General features: G+C 53.3%; 1 protein-coding gene across 4 annotated transcripts in view; it reads left to right on the forward strand.

Annotated features, from left to right (window-relative positions):
* The first annotated feature begins 9,397 nt into the window (after nucleotides 1–9,397).
* The window catches only part of JUP (junction plakoglobin), a 32,537-nt gene continuing 24,210 nt past the window's right edge, over nucleotides 9,398–17,724 (forward strand). Inside the window, exon 1 of one of the 4 annotated variants that reach the window (XM_008012698.3) lies at nucleotides 9,398–9,521. The gene's annotated coding sequence lies outside the window, so the exon portion shown is untranslated. Of the gene's footprint in view, nucleotides 9,542–10,067; nucleotides 10,089–16,931; nucleotides 16,955–17,724 lie in introns of those variants that run through there. The other 3 variants (XM_008012699.3, XM_073005313.1, XM_073005312.1) reach the window with 3 other exon arrangements.

Here is a 17,724-nt window from a genome sequence, read left to right on the forward strand (position 1 = left end):
GCGGGTGCCTGTAGTCCCAGCTACTCGGGAGGCTGAGGCAGGAGAATGGCGTAAACCCGGGAGGCAGAACTTGCAGTGAGCCGAGATCCAGCCACTGCACTCCAGCCTGGGCAACAGAGTGAGACTCCGTCTCAAAAAAAAAAAATAAATAAATAAGCTTCGTGTGAGGCGATTTTGCCCCACTGTAGGCTGAAGTGTTCTAAGCCCACCTGAGGTAGGCTAAACTAAGCTATGATGTAGGTTAGGTGTATTAAGTGCATTTTCTTCTTTTTTTTTAATTTTTAATTTTAATTTTTTCCCCTTGTCTCCTCTCACAATCTTCTGTTTTTATTTTTTTGGAGACAGGGTCTTGAACTGTCGCCCAGGCTAGAGTGCAGTGGCACGATCTCAGGTTACTGCAACCCCCACCTTCCAGGCTCAAGTGAACCTTCCGAGCAGCTGAGACTGCAGGCATGCATGTGCCACCATGCTCAGCTCATTTTTTAATGTTTTGTACAGATGGGGTCTCCCTGTATTGCATTTCAACTTACAATGTCTATGAGGACATAACCCCTCTGAAACTGAGGAGCATCTGCACCACTTGATCCATTCTTTCTTTCTTTCTTTTTTTTTGAGACGGAGTCTCGCTCTGTAGCCCAGGCTGGAGTGCAGTGGCCGGATCTCAGCTCACTCTAAGCTCCACCTCCTGGGTTTACACCATTCTCCTGCCTCAGCCTCCCGAGTACCTGGGACTACAGGCGCCCGCCACCTCGCCCGGCTAGTTTTTTGTATTTTTTAGTAGAGACGGGGTTTCGCCGGGTTAGCCAGGATGGTCTCGATCTCCTGGCCTCGTGATCCGCCCGTCTCGGCCTCCCAAAGTGCTGGGATTACAGGCTTGAGCCACCATGCCCGGCCTTTTTTTTTTTTTTTTTTGAGACAGGGTTTCACTCTTGTTGCCCAGGCTGGAGTGCAGTGGCGCAATCTGGACTCACTGCAACCTCCACCTCCCGGGTTCAAGCGATTCTCCTGCCTCAGCCTCCTGAGTAGCTGGGATTACAGGTGCCCGCCACCATGGCCGGCTAATTTTGTATTTGTAGTAGAGACGGGGTTTCTCCATGTTCGTCAGGCTGGTCTCGACCTCAGGTGATCTGCCCACCTCGGCCTCCCAAAGCGCGCCCAGCCTTGATCCTTTCCCTTTCCAGAAGAACTTACTAAGTGAGGTCATGTGCTAAGAAGAGGCCAAGAGAACTTGACATTTTCCATTTGGGGTCACCTTTTTCACCTTTCTTTTCAGAAGAAAAGTGTGGTATTGTGTTGCTGGGGTGAAATAAGGGGTAGCCAAGCCAAATTCCTTTATTTTCCCTTGACTACTGGGCTAAATCCTCCTGACCTTCCTGGAGGAGGGAGCTGGGAAGGGGCAAGGTTCAGCCAATGTAACTGGAGAATTTGGCCTTTCCTCCCGTGGCCCCAGGCAGTAGGGGGTCATTTGAGGGCCTCACAGCCCTTAAAAAAAAACCTCCCATTAAAATGTTTTACATTATCTCCGGATGAGGTTATAAACCCAGTCACAGAGACAGGGGCAGGACTGAAGTCAGAAAATCCTGTCATATGACTTTAACCTTGAGCATAATTGTTTTGATAACGCCATTTTGTTTATTTATTTTAAAATACATCTGTGTCCTCAAACATGAAAATGTCCCCGGCTTTGGAGCCGCTTTCCCCCAGCTCACACACACTTTGGACCCGGCAGCCCTCTTCTCCATCAGCCCTTACTGGCAGCCTGGCCCAAGCTTCACCCTCCCCCACACGCCCGCCCCTCCCCCTGGCTACTTCCAGGTTCTCTGTTGGGGCCATAAATGCTCCAGGAGCTGTAAGTTGGCTGCTGCTTCCACTGGAGGCTGAAGTGCTGATGAAATATTGAAGGATCTCAACTCTCAAATTCCTCGGGGGCCGTGGGACGGGGCTGGGAAAGACAGGATGAAAGTACAAGGCCAGGGGCCGCCGAGTCCTGTCCCAGTTCTCAGCCAGGTGGAGTCCAGCGCTCTGAGACCAGGGAAGCAGAGAGGGCAGGAGGGCGAGAGGCGGGAGTGGGGAAGGGTCTCTTTGCATAACTGATGGCTAGAGGCTCTGGGTGGTGCCATCCCATGGTTGACTTAGGGGAAGTAAGGCCTGGGTCGCGGACCACCCAGAGCCACCCACCCCTCCTCCATCCCTGGCTCTCTAACTCCAAGGTTTTCCTGGAGTCACACCTCGGGCTGACAAAATCAAGCCGGCAAAATCGGTTCTCGTCTCCTCTCTGACTGCAGCCCGTCTTCGCCTTCCTTGGGGTGGAAAGAGACCTACATTGGTGGGGGAGGTGAACTGGCTGGCAGAAGACCAAGGTTCAAGTCCCAGCCCTGCCAGGAATTTTCTTGTGTGATCTTAGGGAAGTCCCTATCCTGGCTCCAGCCTCAGTTTCTTCATAGATGCAGGGAAAAGGGAGCTCTGCTTAGACTATGCCTTCTTCCTCTTCCCAAGGCTCTCCACAGGTGGGGGAGAAATGGCTGCCTCCAGCCCTGTGTGCGAGTGAGGGGGATGGCCTCTCCGTGGGAAGCATGCCTTGTCAGGGCAGGCATCTCTCCTGGCTTGTGGAAAGAGGGAGGAGCGGGCAGGCTGGCAGGGCGGGTGGGGCCCCAGCTGTGTCAGCCTGTGCGTGGAGTCGCCCAGACCAGGAGCAGCAAGCGGGTGACTCAGGTGGCAAGGACTCCATCACCCCTCCCCACTCAGAAGGAGTGCGCTGCTTAGAGAGTTGGTGAACCAGCTCCAGAGCACAATCTAGATGCCAGCAGTCCTGGAGTTGCAACTTGGGGGGCTTGGGGTGAGTCAGGAGGGGCAGCCTGGGACGGGCATTCTCTGGAGAGTTTTCGACAGACCCTTCTCCAGCCTCTCCCTCCACCACCACTGGCCCCTGCTATCTCACCCTGGCCTGTACTATTTCTGGCCCTTCCTATCTCTGTTTTCTTGCCTCCTGTTTTCCTTCTGACATTCCATCCCCACCCACACGCCTTGCAGTGAAGTGTCGCTAGAGCTACATCTGTAATTAAAAGATATACGCCCACAGGACCAGGCTGTGGGCAGCCTCTGGCCTCAAGGCCCCTCCACTGGACACAAGGCAGGAAAAACGGCAGGAGTCCATCTCCCTACAGCCTCCCTCCAGGGCCCTGCACCCTCCTGCTCACTTCCCAGCTTCTGGCCATGCTTGGGCCCACTCCAGCCAGCAGAGTTTGGGAGCCTGCAGGCTCTTCTGCAGCTGTGTCCTCCCCCAGCCACGAAGGGGGCCTCCTGAGTAAGCCCTCACCCCCAAAACCAGTGGGCAGGGGCAGGAGCACAAATGAGGCCCACATGCCATAGATCTAGGTAAGTTATAGAGCACACTCCCAGGCCAGTTGTGGTGGCTCACGCCTGTAATCCTAGCACTTCGGGAGGCCAAGGCGGGCAGATCACTTACGGCTAGGAGTTCAAGACCAGCGTGGCCAATGTGGTAAAACCCCGTCTCTACCAAAAATACAAAAATTGGCCAGGCATGGTGGCGCATGCCTGTAATCCCAGCTACTTGGGAGGCTGAGGCGTGAGAATCACTTGAACCTGGGAGGCGGAGGTTGCAGTGAGCCAAGATCATACCACTGCACTCTAGCCTGGGTGACAGAGCAAGACTCTGTCTCAAAAAAAAAAAAAAAAAAAAAAAAAAAAAGAGGAGCATGCTCCCAAACTGCTAGGTCAGATATACCTTCACAGGCGCACCGCCTCAATGACCTGAAAGTCCATGATGGAGGCCCAAGTTCTCATTCTGTCAGGGTATGGCAGCCCCATGGAGAATGGCTCCTCCCTGGCCACCAGCCAGGGCCTGGGCCATTTCCCTTTCCTTAGCACCTCTGGCTCTGCCTGTGCCACGAGGGCCTCCAGCCTGTGCACAGAGATTCCCTAGCCCGCGTGTCCATGCTGCCTCTATATCCCCACCCCAGCCATAAGTGCCCCTTGTCATGTTCTTAGTTTGGCCCAAGTGTGTCCATGCACAGTAGCACTGGTGCCACTGCTCCTGGGGAGAAGGACCAGAGTCAGGGACCTGTAGGCCTAGAAAGTAGAGTCAGTGCTGGGCAGGAATTCCAGAGTTTCTGGTGCTGGTCCCTGGAGTGTGGTCTAGAAAGGATGTGAAGTCCATATAGGCTCCTCTGTCCCTTTGCCCCTGTGTGGAGGGGGCGATCCCAGTAGGGCCAGAGTGGAGGCCTTTTAAAGGCCAGGACCAGCCGGGCATGGTGGCTTACACCTGTAATTCCAGCACTTTAGGAGGCCGAGGCGGGTGGATCACGAGGTCAGGAGATCAAGACCATCCTGGCTAACACAGTGAAACCCCATCTTTACCAAAAAAAAAAAAAAAAAAAAAAATACAAAAAATTAGCCAGGCGTGGTGGCACATGTCTGTAGTCCCAGAAACTCAGGAGGCTGAGGCAGAAGAATCACTTAAACCCGGGAGGCAGAGGTTGCAGTGAGCCGAGGTAACACCACTGCACTCCAGCCTGGGTGACAGAGGGAGACTCCAAAAAAATAAAGAAAAAAAAAGGGCCAGGACCTGGAGAGAAACTGGGTGTAAGGATGGCTCTGGCCAGGTGTGGTGGCTCACACCTGTAATTCCCACACTTTGGGAGGCCAAGGTGGAAGGATCACTTGAAGCCAGGAGTTCCAGACCAACCTGGGCAACATGGCAAGACCTCATCTCTACCCAAAAAAAGAAAAAATATTAGCTGGGTGTGGTGGCGCCTGTGGTCAGCTACTCAGGAGGCTGAGGTGGGGGGATCCCTTGAGCCCAGGAGGTCGAGGCTGCAGTGAGCTGTGACGTTGCCACTGCACTCCAGTTTTGGCAGCAGAGTGAGACCCTGTCTCTAAGAAAAAAAAAGAAAAAAAAGGATGGCTTTGTCCCTAGGTTGAGAGATGGCTCATGCCCAAGATGCCTCTAGCTTTCCGCATTGCCTTTCTTTCAAGTCTGCCATCTGGGAAGAATCCCGTTGTGTGATTTCCTTTTCTGCTGCTGCAAAGCCTGGGGAAGAGGCTACTGGGTGATGAAAAGGTACCATCATCGGCCTGAAGTTTGGCAACCCAGTTACTCACCCTGGGCTCCCCTTTATAGAAGTGGTTATGTCTTAGGCTACCTGAGGCTGAAGAGGCAGGAAGAAGGGTGTGTGTGTGTGTGTGTGTGTGTGTGTGTATTGGAGAGAGAAAGCTGGTGTTTGTGTATCTGAATCTGTACCCGTAAGTGTATATCCCTGAGGTGTGAGCATAGAAGTTTGTGTGTGTGTGTGTGTGTGGCTTGTGTAGATCTAAATCTCTGCCTGTCTCTGGGGAAAGGGCCCCCATAGAATAAGGACTATGTTTTTTTTCTTCTTTCTTTTTTTTTTTGAGACGGAGTCTCGCTCTGTCACCCAGGCTGGAGTGCAGTGGCATGGACTTGACTCACTGCAAGCTCTGCCTCCCGGGTTCACGCCATTCTCCTGCCTCAGCCTCCCGAGTAGCTGGGACTACAGGCGCCGCCACCACGTCCGGCTAATTTTTTCTATTTTTTAGTAGAGACGGGGTTTCATCGTGTTAGCCAGGATGGTCTTGATCTCCTGACCTCATGATCCGCCCGCCTTGGCCTCCCAAAGTGCTGGGATTACAGGCGTGAGCCACTGTGCCCAGCCCTAAGGACTATGTTTGAATGGAGAACAGAAACTCTTCCATCTCCTTGTTTGGCCCAGAGGCCTTGTGGAAGATGAGGGGGGTTGTGAGATAAGGAAAGGATGGTGGCCTGGTGGTCCTGGACACTGGCTGATGGTGTGCACCCTCCCCTAGAAAAGAGCCTCCCTCCCACCAGCCCCTCACTGAACTCCTCTGTGCCAGTTACTTCTGTCTCTGCAGCAGCTTGAGATGGGCCATGTGGTACCCTTATATTCTCTACTCTGAAGCACTAGCAAGCAGCAAGGTTGAGTTAACCATATGTGGTTTTGGCAGCCCACGGACGCAGCTTCCACTGAGATCTGGGCAAGAGGAAGGAGTTGAAACTGCAGGAATAGGAATCAAGATTGGACATTAGAACAAGGAGACAGGGGCATTCACCATAAGGGACGCTGCAGGATCTTCTTTCCTGGACATTTGTCAGAGAATTCTTGCCTTTAAAGGTTTACAGGCAGGGGACTGGATAAGACGACCTTGCGGCCTTTTCTTCAAGTTCAAGCTACAAGGGAGACTGTGGTCACAGCAACCCCCAATCCTATCCCTACATACCTCCTTTTCCCAAGAAATTTCCCAAATTGCCTATGCAGATAGCTGAGTCTAGGAAACATCATTTCTGATTCTCTTCTGTATTCTCAGATACAGATGAATCCTCAGTGCCTGCTAGGCACAGAGTAGGTGCTTAATAAAGAGAATGACTTGATCTGGGAGGACAGACTCAGCTCTAATCCCAGTCTTTGCCGCTGTTGCGGTGGTGCCTCCACCAGTCCCAGCCTGTGTGTTTAGCTCTGGGGCTGGTGTGTTGCAACATGTTCCATGCTAAGACATGCAGGGGTCATTCTGACAAGACACACACACACACACACACACACACACACACGGTTTATTCTGAAGCCTTATTTCTGCTCCTCCACCCACATGGGCTTCTCCACCCCTCTCTGCAGTCAACCAGCCCTACCCTGCCTGTTTGCTGAGGTCAGGAGAAATAGGAAAGAGTTAGGCCCGGCATGGGGCTGGGACGTATGTGCGTGTGTGCGTGTGTGGAGGTGGGAGGTGGGCAGGAGGGGGAAGAAATGAAACCCTGGCAGCTGCAGCAGTCCAGGATTGTGAGCCCATTCCCCCCCCCCCAGCTGTGGCCTGGCTACAGCTCTGTGTGCCAGGGTGACAAGCAGGTAGATGGGGCAGGGATAAGGCAGGGAATAAGACAGGGAGGTAAGCTGGAGGATGGGGAGTTGGGGAAACAAAGGCAAAGGGCAGTGGCCCTGGTTATGGGATGGCCAATAGTTCAGGGCTGTCCGTATCTCCCTGGCTCTGCTTTTGGATGGTGCAACTTCAGAAGGGAGAATGTTCAGCTACCATTCCTTTCTCCGGTGGGGAAAGTGGTCAAGGATGCTGCTAAGGTACCTTCATCCAGCCCGTCCTGTGTGCTAGCTTTGGGGCTGAATAGCTTTGTTGATGGGGGACCTTTTTCTAAACCACCACTCCCCCAACACCCACCCACACAGGCTGCTTCTGCTTATCCTTCTATGATCTCTTTGAAGGTTGGGATCATTTTTATATTCTGTGTCACCAGATTTTATTTTCTGTGTTCACCAGTGCCTCACATAGAGTTGACACTGAATACTCAAGTGTTGAATGAAGGAATGTTTGTAGGGCCCTTGGCACACCATACAACCACGACCAGCATTCATGTCATCAACCACAGAAAGGAAGTGCCCTTGTCTTCTTAAGCTGCCTGTGAGAAGTTCTTTTTATGTTTTTGAGACAGAGTCTCACTCCATCGCCCAGGCTGGAGTGCAATGGCATGATCTCAGCTCACTGCAACCTCCGCCTCCCAGGTTCAAGTGATTCTTCTGCCTCAGCCTCCCGAGTAGCTGGGATTACAGGTGCCCGCTGCCATGCCGGCTAATTTTTGTAGTTTTAGTAGAGACGGGGTTTCACCATGTTGGCCAGTCCGGTCTCGAACTCCCAACCTCAGGTGATCCGCCTGCCTCAGCCTCTCAAAGTGTTGGGATTACAGGCGCCCACCACCATGCCTGGCTAATTTTTGTATTTTTAGTAGAGACGAGGTTTCACCATGTTGGCCAGACTGGTCTTGAACTCCTGACCTCAAGTGATCTGCCCACCTTGGCCTCCCAAAGTGCTGGGATTACAGGCATGAGCCACCACACCTGGCCGAGAAGTTCTTTCTGATCTCTACCCCAGGCTCTCCTATCGTGGAGGGATGTGCTACCCAGTTTCTTTTTTTCTTTTTCTTTTTGTTTGAGATGGAGTCTCACTCTGTCACGCCCAGGCCGGAGTGCAGTGACATGATCTCAGCTCACTGCAACCTCCGCCTCCCGGGTTCAAGCAATTCTCCTGCCTCAGTCTCCCAAGCAGCTGGGATTATAGTTGCCCGCCACCACGCCCGGCTAATTTTTTGTATTTTTAGTAGATATGGAGTTTCACCATATTGGCCAGGCTGGTGTTGAACTCCCGACCTCAGGTTATCCACCCACCTTGGCCTGCCCCGTTTCTTTCATGCCAGGGCTGGGTTTCTTTCAGATCTGCTGCTTGATGTTTCCAAGCCCACCAAAGCCTCCTGACACCAATACTGTATTTTTGTGCCAATTAATTGTTCTGTCTCTCCTCCCAGTGTTTGTGCCTTTTCTATGCCCCTTCCCCCATTGCCTTGACATTTTATGTCTATGCTCCTCTTCCATGAGGGGAACAGCTGGTTTGATGGTCCTTCAAATGAGAAGGAGGAGGTTCTAGCTTGGGGTGTGCCACTTTGTAGTTTTGTGACTTATCTGAACCTTGGTTTCTTCATCTTTACAATGAGGGTCGTTTTCTCATCTTAACTATTTTTCAGAGCTGTCACAATAATTAAAACAAAAATGCCATTAATTTAAATTCTAACCTTTAGCAGTTTCCGAGTGCTTTCACAAACCTGACTTCATTTAATCCCCACATACTCCAGTGAGGTAGATACGGCTAATGTATCCAGTTTACAGATGAGGAGAAACAGGGTGAAGTAACTTGCCTAAGATCATACTAAGTGGGAGAACACAAACCCTGGCCTTCTAATTCTAAATCCCAGGAGTACTCCATCTTTGGGGGGAAAAATCTCAACCCAGCACAAAGCCTATGAAATGCTATACAAATATGTGATTACTACTTTGGGGCAAGGATGAATAAGCCCAAAGAAGCATCATGCTTGACGCTGAGTTGGCTGGCCGGTGAAGGCGTCTGTCCCTTCCCTTAGTATCCCCTGACTTACCTGTTGGACAGGTAGGGGGAAGGGGAGAGTAATGAGTCTCACCTGCTCAGAGCAAGGGTGGGGCAAGACACACCCCATCCCTTCCATTGGTTTTTTCCTTAGTCTTACTGACAGCCCCTTGTCCAATCAGGAGGAAGTAACTTTCTATCTGCCAATAGGTGCAGTGTTAGGATGAGACCTCAAGTTAGAGTCCATCCCTAGAGCCGACTGGCAGTCCCTGGGGCCAATGGCAAGCGGATAAACAGAGGCGGCCGTGGAAGAGGACTGGAGGCTAGGCTCCGCCCCTCGACGGGACAGTCAGGCGAGACAGCCAGTGAGCTCGCACCAGAGGGTGGGCGTCTCCCCCAGGGGCGGAGCTTCGAGGTGGCGAGGGGCGTGGCTTGGCTGTCAGGTCTCTTTGCCTTTTGTTCGGTTACTGAGTTGCTGCCTTGGCCAGAGTCCGGAGCAGCCGCCGCCCGACCGCGCCGAGCTCAGTTCGCTGTCTGCGCCGGCTCCCACCCCGGCCCGACCCCGACCCAGCCCGGCCAGGCCCCATACTCAGGTGCGGGCGATCGGGAGCAGGTATCGCTGGGGAGAGAAGGGGTGGCGAGCGCCCGCGAGGCCGGTCCCTGCCGTCTCTGGGCAGGTGAGGGCGGGTGCCATGGAGCGCCACCCTGCACCGGCGGCAGGGGGCGCGCTGGGGTCCTGGGCGCGGCGACCTGGGGGTCGCGCGTTTTGGGCAGAGCGCGCCTGGGAGCTCCGCGAGCCAGAGATCTGAGCAGGGCGGGAGGGATCCGGACAGGTGCCTCCGGAGTCGTGCCTCCCCCGGGGCCCGCGCCCCTCGCCCGACGCCGCGTCCCTGACTCTCGCCTTGAGCTGGCGGGGGAGACTTTGCCCTGCTTTGACTGCGTCCCAGGGCTCACGCTGCAGTCAGGAATTTACCGTTTGGGAAACTTGCTGCCACTGGTCTCCGGGGCCACTCTCACCCCACCCCACGCGTCATCCTCGCTTTCCCTCCCTCCCTACTCCCCCAGGCCTGGGTGGGGCCCTATTGTCTGCGCCCAGCTTGCCCAACTGTGGGGGCCGAGCACACATTTTCCCAGCGACGCTGGCCCCACCTGCCGAGCAGGTGAGCGCACGGAGTCCAGAGGCCCTGCCCTCCAACTCCCAGAGCCTCGTCCATACTACCTGCGGCGCCTCCCTCCACTCCGGTGGGAGCCGGGCTCTGGCTTCTTCGGCGGAGGTGGGATGGAGTGACAGTGGTGGGTGCAGGGCTCGACCCAGTGTCCAGCTGGTGTGTCTGGCATCCGTGGCTCGCCCTGGGGTCTCGGGGGTGGGGTCTGTGCACGGATGAAGAATTCAGGGTCACCTGGCCCAGTTTCCAGTAGCTGTGGCTGCTAGAGTGCTGGTAGGGGAACAGGACCCGTCTTCTTCTCTAACCTATTATTGTTGGAAAAATCACCCAAAACAAACTTTGCAGGAGGAAGTATTCACAGCAGCTTTATCTGGGGGTTTTCCTGTCTCCTTGCCCAAAACTTCCTTTAGGCTTAGGGGGTCCTTCTTGGTGCAAAGCCCCTTCCCCTAGCCGGCCCCTGGCTGAACCTGGGCGGGTGCCTGCGCTCCGACCCTGTCTTCCCTGCCCCCACCTTCATCCTCTTCGCTGGGCCCCAGGGGCCTGAGGTGGGGGCCGGGGTGGGGGGTGGAAAGTGCTGAGAGGGGAAGCAGCTTCTTCCTTCTCTTCCTGCCTCCGGGGACCACCACACCCCCTCAGACGAGGCCTGCGTAAGTGGCTCTCTCTCTCAAGCTCTGCCCCCTCCCCAGGAATGGGGGTGGGGCAGGGCTGGGCCAAACTGAGGAAGGTGGGGGGAGTGGTTGTTCTTGTCTTTTTTTTTTCCTCTACCCCATCCCCCACATTACTTAGCTGGCTGGTAATTGAGGCAAAAGAGCATGAGGCTGTGGGACTCGCCTTCCATTTGATTTCTGAATTATGAAGGTGCATGCTTTCTGGAGGCCTGCACAGACCTTTCCCACCCCCTTTCCTCAAAGAATTTGACAGGGAAAGTGAGACCGGAGGAAGGCTTTTTGGGGGAAGGTTTCTTCAATGCTAGACTCCGTCAGGCAAAGCTGCATCGGGCCCCTGCCTTCCCTGCTCCCAATTTCCTGAGACCCCCCCCCCACCCTCCGGAATTGGGAATCTTGACCAGGCTTTCTACCCCGGTTTAAAAAACAATCTGAAGTGTGGTTTTTTTTGCAGGATTTGGAGCCCAGCCTCCTTGGGGAACAGAGAGAGAATACCACAGTTGGGTTCTCTCTCAGTCCTGGGGGTGGGAGAAAGATTGCGGGGAGCGGGCATGGAGAGTGCTTGGAGGGGAAGAGTCTACCACCTCTTTCTTTGTTGTAGATGGGGGAGTGAGGCTGGGGGCCCAGACTCAGTCCCTTTATCCTGGGTGGGGATCACGCTCAGCCCGGGGCTAGGGGGAAGTCAGTGTGGGAACTCAGATCCTTTTCTGCTGGAGGAGGGGGGCGGTGCACCTCTGGGGAGCAACAGGAGCACGGAGTTTGGGCAAAAATAACCTGCTTTCCCTCTTCTCCCTGCCAAGGTGGAGGAGGGGAGGGCATTGTAATTATGTTGGCTAAATGATTAGTTTAGCTAATCTGGTTTGTGGCTGTGATGAAAAGATAATACTGAGGAAGTACTACTAGGAGGTGCCTGGTGAAAACTGGCCACTGACTGGACTGGGGGACTCGGAGGAGGAGAAGGTAGGACCCAATTAGTCATTTCTTGCTAGATCAAGCCTCAGCTTGGGTGACTTGAGCCCTCCCACCCCCACTCCACCCCTCCCTTGCACCCTGGCTCCACTCCATTCCCTCTGGAACCTCTGGGCTGCCCGGGCTGAGGCTTTGAGAATGCAGTGTATAGGAACGAAAAAGGTCGGGCTAGGGCTGCCAACCTTCTTCCCTTCCTGGCGCCACCTTAGAATGAGATCGGTCAATTGACTAGTCTGCAGAAGGACTGTTTATTTGGAGAGATGGGACAGTGGGGCAGTTCTGAGCACAGGGCTTTGGGCTTGAACTGTCTCTCATTACATTGCCTGAGTCTCAGTGACTTCTTTGGCAAAATGGGAATACTAACACCTATCTACCCGGTAAGTACTTGACAAATGGTAACTCAAGATCAAGGTCAGACTTTACAGAAACCAAGCACTTTCTTTTTTTTTTTTTTTGAGGTGGAGTCTCCCTCTGTCACCTAGGCTCACTGCAGCCTCCGCCTCCCGGGTTCAAATGATTCTCCTGCCTCAGCCTCCTAAGTAGCTGGGATTACAGGCGCGCGCCACCACGCCCGGCTAATTTTTGTATTTTTAGTAGAGATGGGGTTTCACCATGTTGCACAGGCTGGTCTTGATCTACTGACCTTGTGATTCGCCTGCCTCGGCCTCCCAAAGTGCTGGGATTACAGGCGTAAGCCACCTCACCTGGCCCAAACCAAGCACTTTCATTAACTATTCTTACTTAATCCTTATGGCTGAACAGGCTGGATGGCTCAAACCTGTAATCCCAACACATTAGGAGGCCCAGAAGGGCGGATTGCTTGATTGAGCCCAGGAATTCCAGACCAGTCTGGGCGACATGGTGAAACCCTGTCTCTACAAAAAATAGAAAAATTAGCCGGGCATGGTGGTGCATGCCTATGGTCCCAGCTACTGGAAAGGTTGAGGTGGGAGGATTACCTGAGCCCAGGGAGGTCAAGGCTGCAGTGAGCTGTGTCACTGTATTCCAGCCTAGGCAACAGAGTGAGTCCCTGACTCAAAAAAAAAAAAAAAAAAAAAAAAAAAAAAAAAAGCGGGTATCATTTTCCCCATTCTACAGAGGAGGAAATTGAAACTCAAGGAACTTAAGTAATTTCCCCAAGGTTGTACAGCGAGACCCAAGCAGCACCAAGACTGGCGTTTTGGTCCTCTGATTCCAAGCCCAGAACCCATCCTGCTGTATTGCCCCATGCAGCTCTGGAAACGATTTTTTTTTTTTTGAGATGGAGTCTCGCTCTGCCACCCAGGCTGGAGTGCAGTGGCATGATCTCTGCTCACTGCAACCTCCACCTCCTGGGTTCAAGCGATCCTTCTCTTTCAGCCTCCCGAGTAGCTGGGATTACAGGTATGTACCACCACACCGGGCTAATTTTTGTATTTTTAGTGGAGATGGGGTTTCACCATGTTGGCCAGGATGGTCTCGAACTCCTGACCTCAGGAGATCCGCCCGCCTCAGCCTCCCAAAGCGCTGGGATTACAGGTGTGAGTGGAAAGGATTCTTCTGCACCCCCTTTCGAGAGCCTCTGCCTGATTGGGGAGAGGATAATTCAGAAGGGCCCATAAAGGCATGCGTGAGTGGTGAATGCAGGGCAGGTATGGTAGGTGAGGGTGATACCTGTCCTGGCCACCGGCCCTCTGAAATCTCCCCAGTGGCTTGATTTTTAGTTTCCGGTAGAGGAGGCTTCTCCCCAAGCCAGGGCTGCGTGGTGAGTGTTGGGGAGAGGTTGAGAGGGAAAGAGGAGGCAGGGGTCAAAGCTGTGCTGCCTCCTAGCTTGAGTTAGGTAGAACCATGGCTGTTTGGGGCTTGTAGATGTGTAGGAAGTGGGATTTGCCTGCTTTGCTGGGGGCTGGGGCTATGCCAAGATAAAGGGTGCTCCCTGTGGGGAGTGGCGAGAAACGAGAGTCCAGTTTAGGCCTGGGTTAATGTCCTGCTGGAGCGGACCAGGCAGTGCTGCCAGGCTGCTCTTGATGGGGAACTGGCTGTCCTCAGCTCTGAAGCCCAAGAGACCTGAGATAGGCAGCTGCTGAGAGGGCCTTTCTGGTGATGGAGGTGGGGGTCACGTGTGCTGCCTGTCAGCCAGAGCCTTGGCCCTCTGGGGAGGAGCTGGTGTCAGATTGTCCTCCAGACCTGCCTGGTTCTGGCGTCTCTGCCAGCTGGACATCGAACACCAGAATGGGCCTGGATTTGGGGTCTGGGAAATGGGTTCTCTTTATGTGATGGTGCAGCCGGAGTACTGAGCCTGTCACTACCGCGCTTCTGGATCCCCTGAGGGCAGGCGGGGACCCCAGGCAGGGGGATTATTGATTGTGGAGAAGGCTAATGGGACTTGAGACAGAGAGGAAAACAATGAACCCCATCCCACTGACTACAACAAAGAGGGCATGAGGCTGCAGTTTTCCGTCTCCCCCGAGGACATGAGAGCTACTGCACGCTGCACTTACTGAAGGGACTTGAAGGGACGAAGTCTAGACAGGAGGAAGGGCTTTCTGCCTGCTAAAGATGAGATCTTGAGTTGAGAAGTAAGAGGGAGAGGTGGAGGCTCAGCATTAACTCTTCTCTGATGAGGGCCATGCTGTCCGGCAGGGAGGCCAGGCAGGAATCACTGCCCTTTGGGGAGACTCTTCATCTTGTATCTTTTGGGAGAAGAGCGAGCTGGCAGTGAGAGGGAAAGCCATCTGTGAGCTGGCCCCGTGACCCCTGTGAAGAGGAAAAGCAGTGTGGCTGGGCAGGCCACCAGGGCTTGTGTTCCTGAAAGTGACACTGAGCGGCCTCTCCTGGGACATGGTTGAGTCTGGGGACATGGAATACCTCATTGTGAAGCAACTTCCTCTGCCAGGCCTGAAGGGAAAGCTCGTGGACCACTCCCCTTTGCTCAGCCTCCTGGCATCTTGGCCTTTGGAGCCAGTAGGGCAGGAAGCTCAGCCTTCTTGCTTTCTTGCTTTCTTTCGTTCTTTCATTCTTTCGTTCATTCTTTTTTTTTGAGACAGAGTCTCTCACTCTGTCACCCAACTGGAGTGTAGTGGCGCAATCTTGGCTCACTGCAACCTCCACCTCCTGGGTTCAGGTGATTCTCCTGTCTCAGCCTCCCGCGTAGCTGAGACTACAAGCGCCTGCCACTATGCCCAGCTAATTTTTGTATTTGTAGTAGAGATAGGGTTTCAACCATATTGGTCAGGCTGGTCTTGAACTCCTGACCTCAGGTGATCCACTCACCTCAGCCTCCCAAAGTGCTGGGATTACAGGCGTGAGTCACCGCTATTGGCACTCAGCTTTCTTTCCTCCTCTCTTCTCCTTTCCTCTTTTCTTTCCTTTTTTTTTGGTTTGGTTTTTGAGATGGAGTCTTGTTCTGTCTCCCAGGCTGGAGTCCAGTGATGCAGTCTCAGCTCACTGCAACCTCTGCCTCCCAGATTCAAACAATTCTCCTGCCTCATCCTCCTAAGTAGCTGGGACTACAGGCGCACACCACCATGCCCAGTTAAGTTTTGTAATTTTAGTAGAGACGGGGGTTTCACCATGTTGGCCAGGCTGGTCTTGAATTCCTGCTCAAGTGATCCACCCACCTCAGCCTCCCAAAGTGCTGGGATTACAGGCGTGAGCCACTGGGCCCGGCCTTCTTTCCTTTTTTTGAGGTAGGGACTCACTCAGTCCCTTAGGCTAGAGTGCAGTGACGTGATCACAGCTCACTGCATCCTTGAACTCTGGGCTCAAGCAATCCTCCTGCCCAGCCTCCCAAGTAGCTGGGTCCACAGGTGTGCACCACCATGCCCAGCTAATTTTTAAAGTTTTGTGTAGAGACAGGGTCTTGCTATGTTGCCCAGGCTGGTCTTGGACTCCTGAGCTCAAGCAGTTGTCCCACCTCAGCCTCCCAAAGTGCTGGGATTATGGGCATGAGCCACCATTCCCAGCTGAAGCTCAGCTTTCTGTGTCTTTCTCTACTATGAAGACAGTGGCAGGGACCAGAGCAGAGTTGGGACAGGGGCTTGGCAATCAATAAGCTGCTTATTTAGGGGAGACTCCTCCTCTCCCTTGATTGAGAAAGTAACATCTGGCTGGGGCAGTGGCTTACGCCTGTAATCCCAACCACTCTGAAGGTTGAGGCAGGAGAATTGCTTGAGGCCAGGACTTTGAGACCAGCCTGCCAGCCTGTGCAATACAGCAAGACCCCATCTCTTAAAAAAAAAAAAAAAAAAAAAAAAATTAGAGCATGGTGGTATGTGCCTGTGATCCTAGCTACTTGGGAGGCTGAGGTGGAAGGATTGCTTGAGCCCAGCAGTTCAAGGCTGCAGTGAGCCATGATTGTGCGACTGTACTCCAGCTTGGGCAACAGAGTGAGACCTTGTCTCAAAAAAGAAAAAGAAAATAAAAAAAGTAATATCTGATCATTGTAAAAAAAATTGGGAAGTTTAGAAAAGTTTAAGAGAAAAGAAAAAAAATTGCCCATAATCCTAAACAGCAACTTTCATTAAGTTTCATTAAGGTCTCTTCCTCTTTTCTTTTCTTTTTTTCTTTATTTTATTTTATTTTATTTTTGAGATGGAGTTTTGCTCTTGTTGCCCAGGCTGGAGTACAGTGGCACAATCTCAGCTCATTGCAACCTCTGCCTTCCAGTTTCAAGCGATTCTTCTGCCTCGGCCTCCTGAGTCGCTGGGATTACAGGCACCTGCCACCACGCCTGGCTAGTTTTTTGTATTTTTAGCAGAGACAGTGTTTCACCATGTTGGCCAGACTGGTCTGGAACTCCAGGCCTTGTGACCCACCCGCCTTGGCCTCCCAAAGTGCTAGGATTATATGCATGAGCTGCCGCACCCAGCCAAGTCTCTTCCTCTTTCCTTAGCATCCTTTTGTTCTTTAGCCTTGATCTTGATGAGCTCATCCTCTGTATATAGTAACTTTTTTTTTTTTTTTTTGAGATGGGGTCTCATTCTGTTGCCCAGGCTGGAGTGCAGATCTTGGCTCACTGCAACCTCCTCCTCCTGGGCTCAAGTGATCCTCCTCCCTCAGCCTCCCAAGTAGCTGGGACTACAGGCACATGCCACCACGCCTGGCTAATTTCTGCATTTTTTTGTACAGACGGGGTTTTGCTATGTTGCCCACACTGTTCTGGAACTCCTGGGCTCAAGGGATTCACCTGCCTTGGCCTCCTAAAGTGCTGGGATTACAGGGATGAGCCACTGCACCCTGCCTACGGTAACAGATTTTAGCCAAATTTTTATTCTAATCCTGGTTTTCCAGCCTGTGTTGTACAATAAACAGATGGATCTTCCCAGGAGAGGGTTATATGTAGGGATCCTTGCAGAATCACACGCTGTAGAATCACACCCGAGGGAGTGGGCCTCAGTCAGCTGGGGTCCGACCTGCTGTTATTGAGGAGTGGGCTGCCCCTGGACCCCAGGCTGCCCAAGCCCCACGGGTGGTGGTTGGAGGCAGTGCAATGAAAGTAGTTGTGTATTTTGCGTCACCAACACACGTCAACCTTTTGTTGTTGTTTCCTGGTGTGGGGTGAAGTGTTTTTCCATTCCCAGGAGTCTTGGTTTGGGGTTGTCTGCTGGTTTGGGAATCTGCCCACGGGGGTCACCAGCAGGGAATGGAGCTCCAGCTGGAGCCCTCTCCAGGGGAGCATAGAGGTCCCCGGGTCGAGCCACTTGGCCATGGCATTTCCCTCTCCTACATATCCCCTTCATTTTCCCACCCGGGTTTGTTTGCTTTGGGAAGGAGCCCAGAAGGAGGAAAATAAACAGCAGCTGGGTCGGCAGGACTGAGCCTCCCCCAGGCCCCAGCTCATCCTCAGGCCACAGCCCGGGCTGCCCTCCAGACTGGAAGTGAGGGTTTTCCTCCGGAAGCCTAAGACCAGCTTCTCTGACACAGCTCCTGCTTCAGTTCTGCCCTCTTGGAATGGACCAGCTTGCTGATGGAGACCACAGTGTCTGCCAGAGAACCTCTAGTCTGCAGGAGGTTCC

This window comes from Chlorocebus sabaeus, chromosome 16 (genome assembly GCF_047675955.1).
Source record: "Chlorocebus sabaeus isolate Y175 chromosome 16, mChlSab1.0.hap1, whole genome shotgun sequence".
Taxonomy (NCBI): Eukaryota; Metazoa; Chordata; class Mammalia; order Primates; family Cercopithecidae; genus Chlorocebus; species Chlorocebus sabaeus.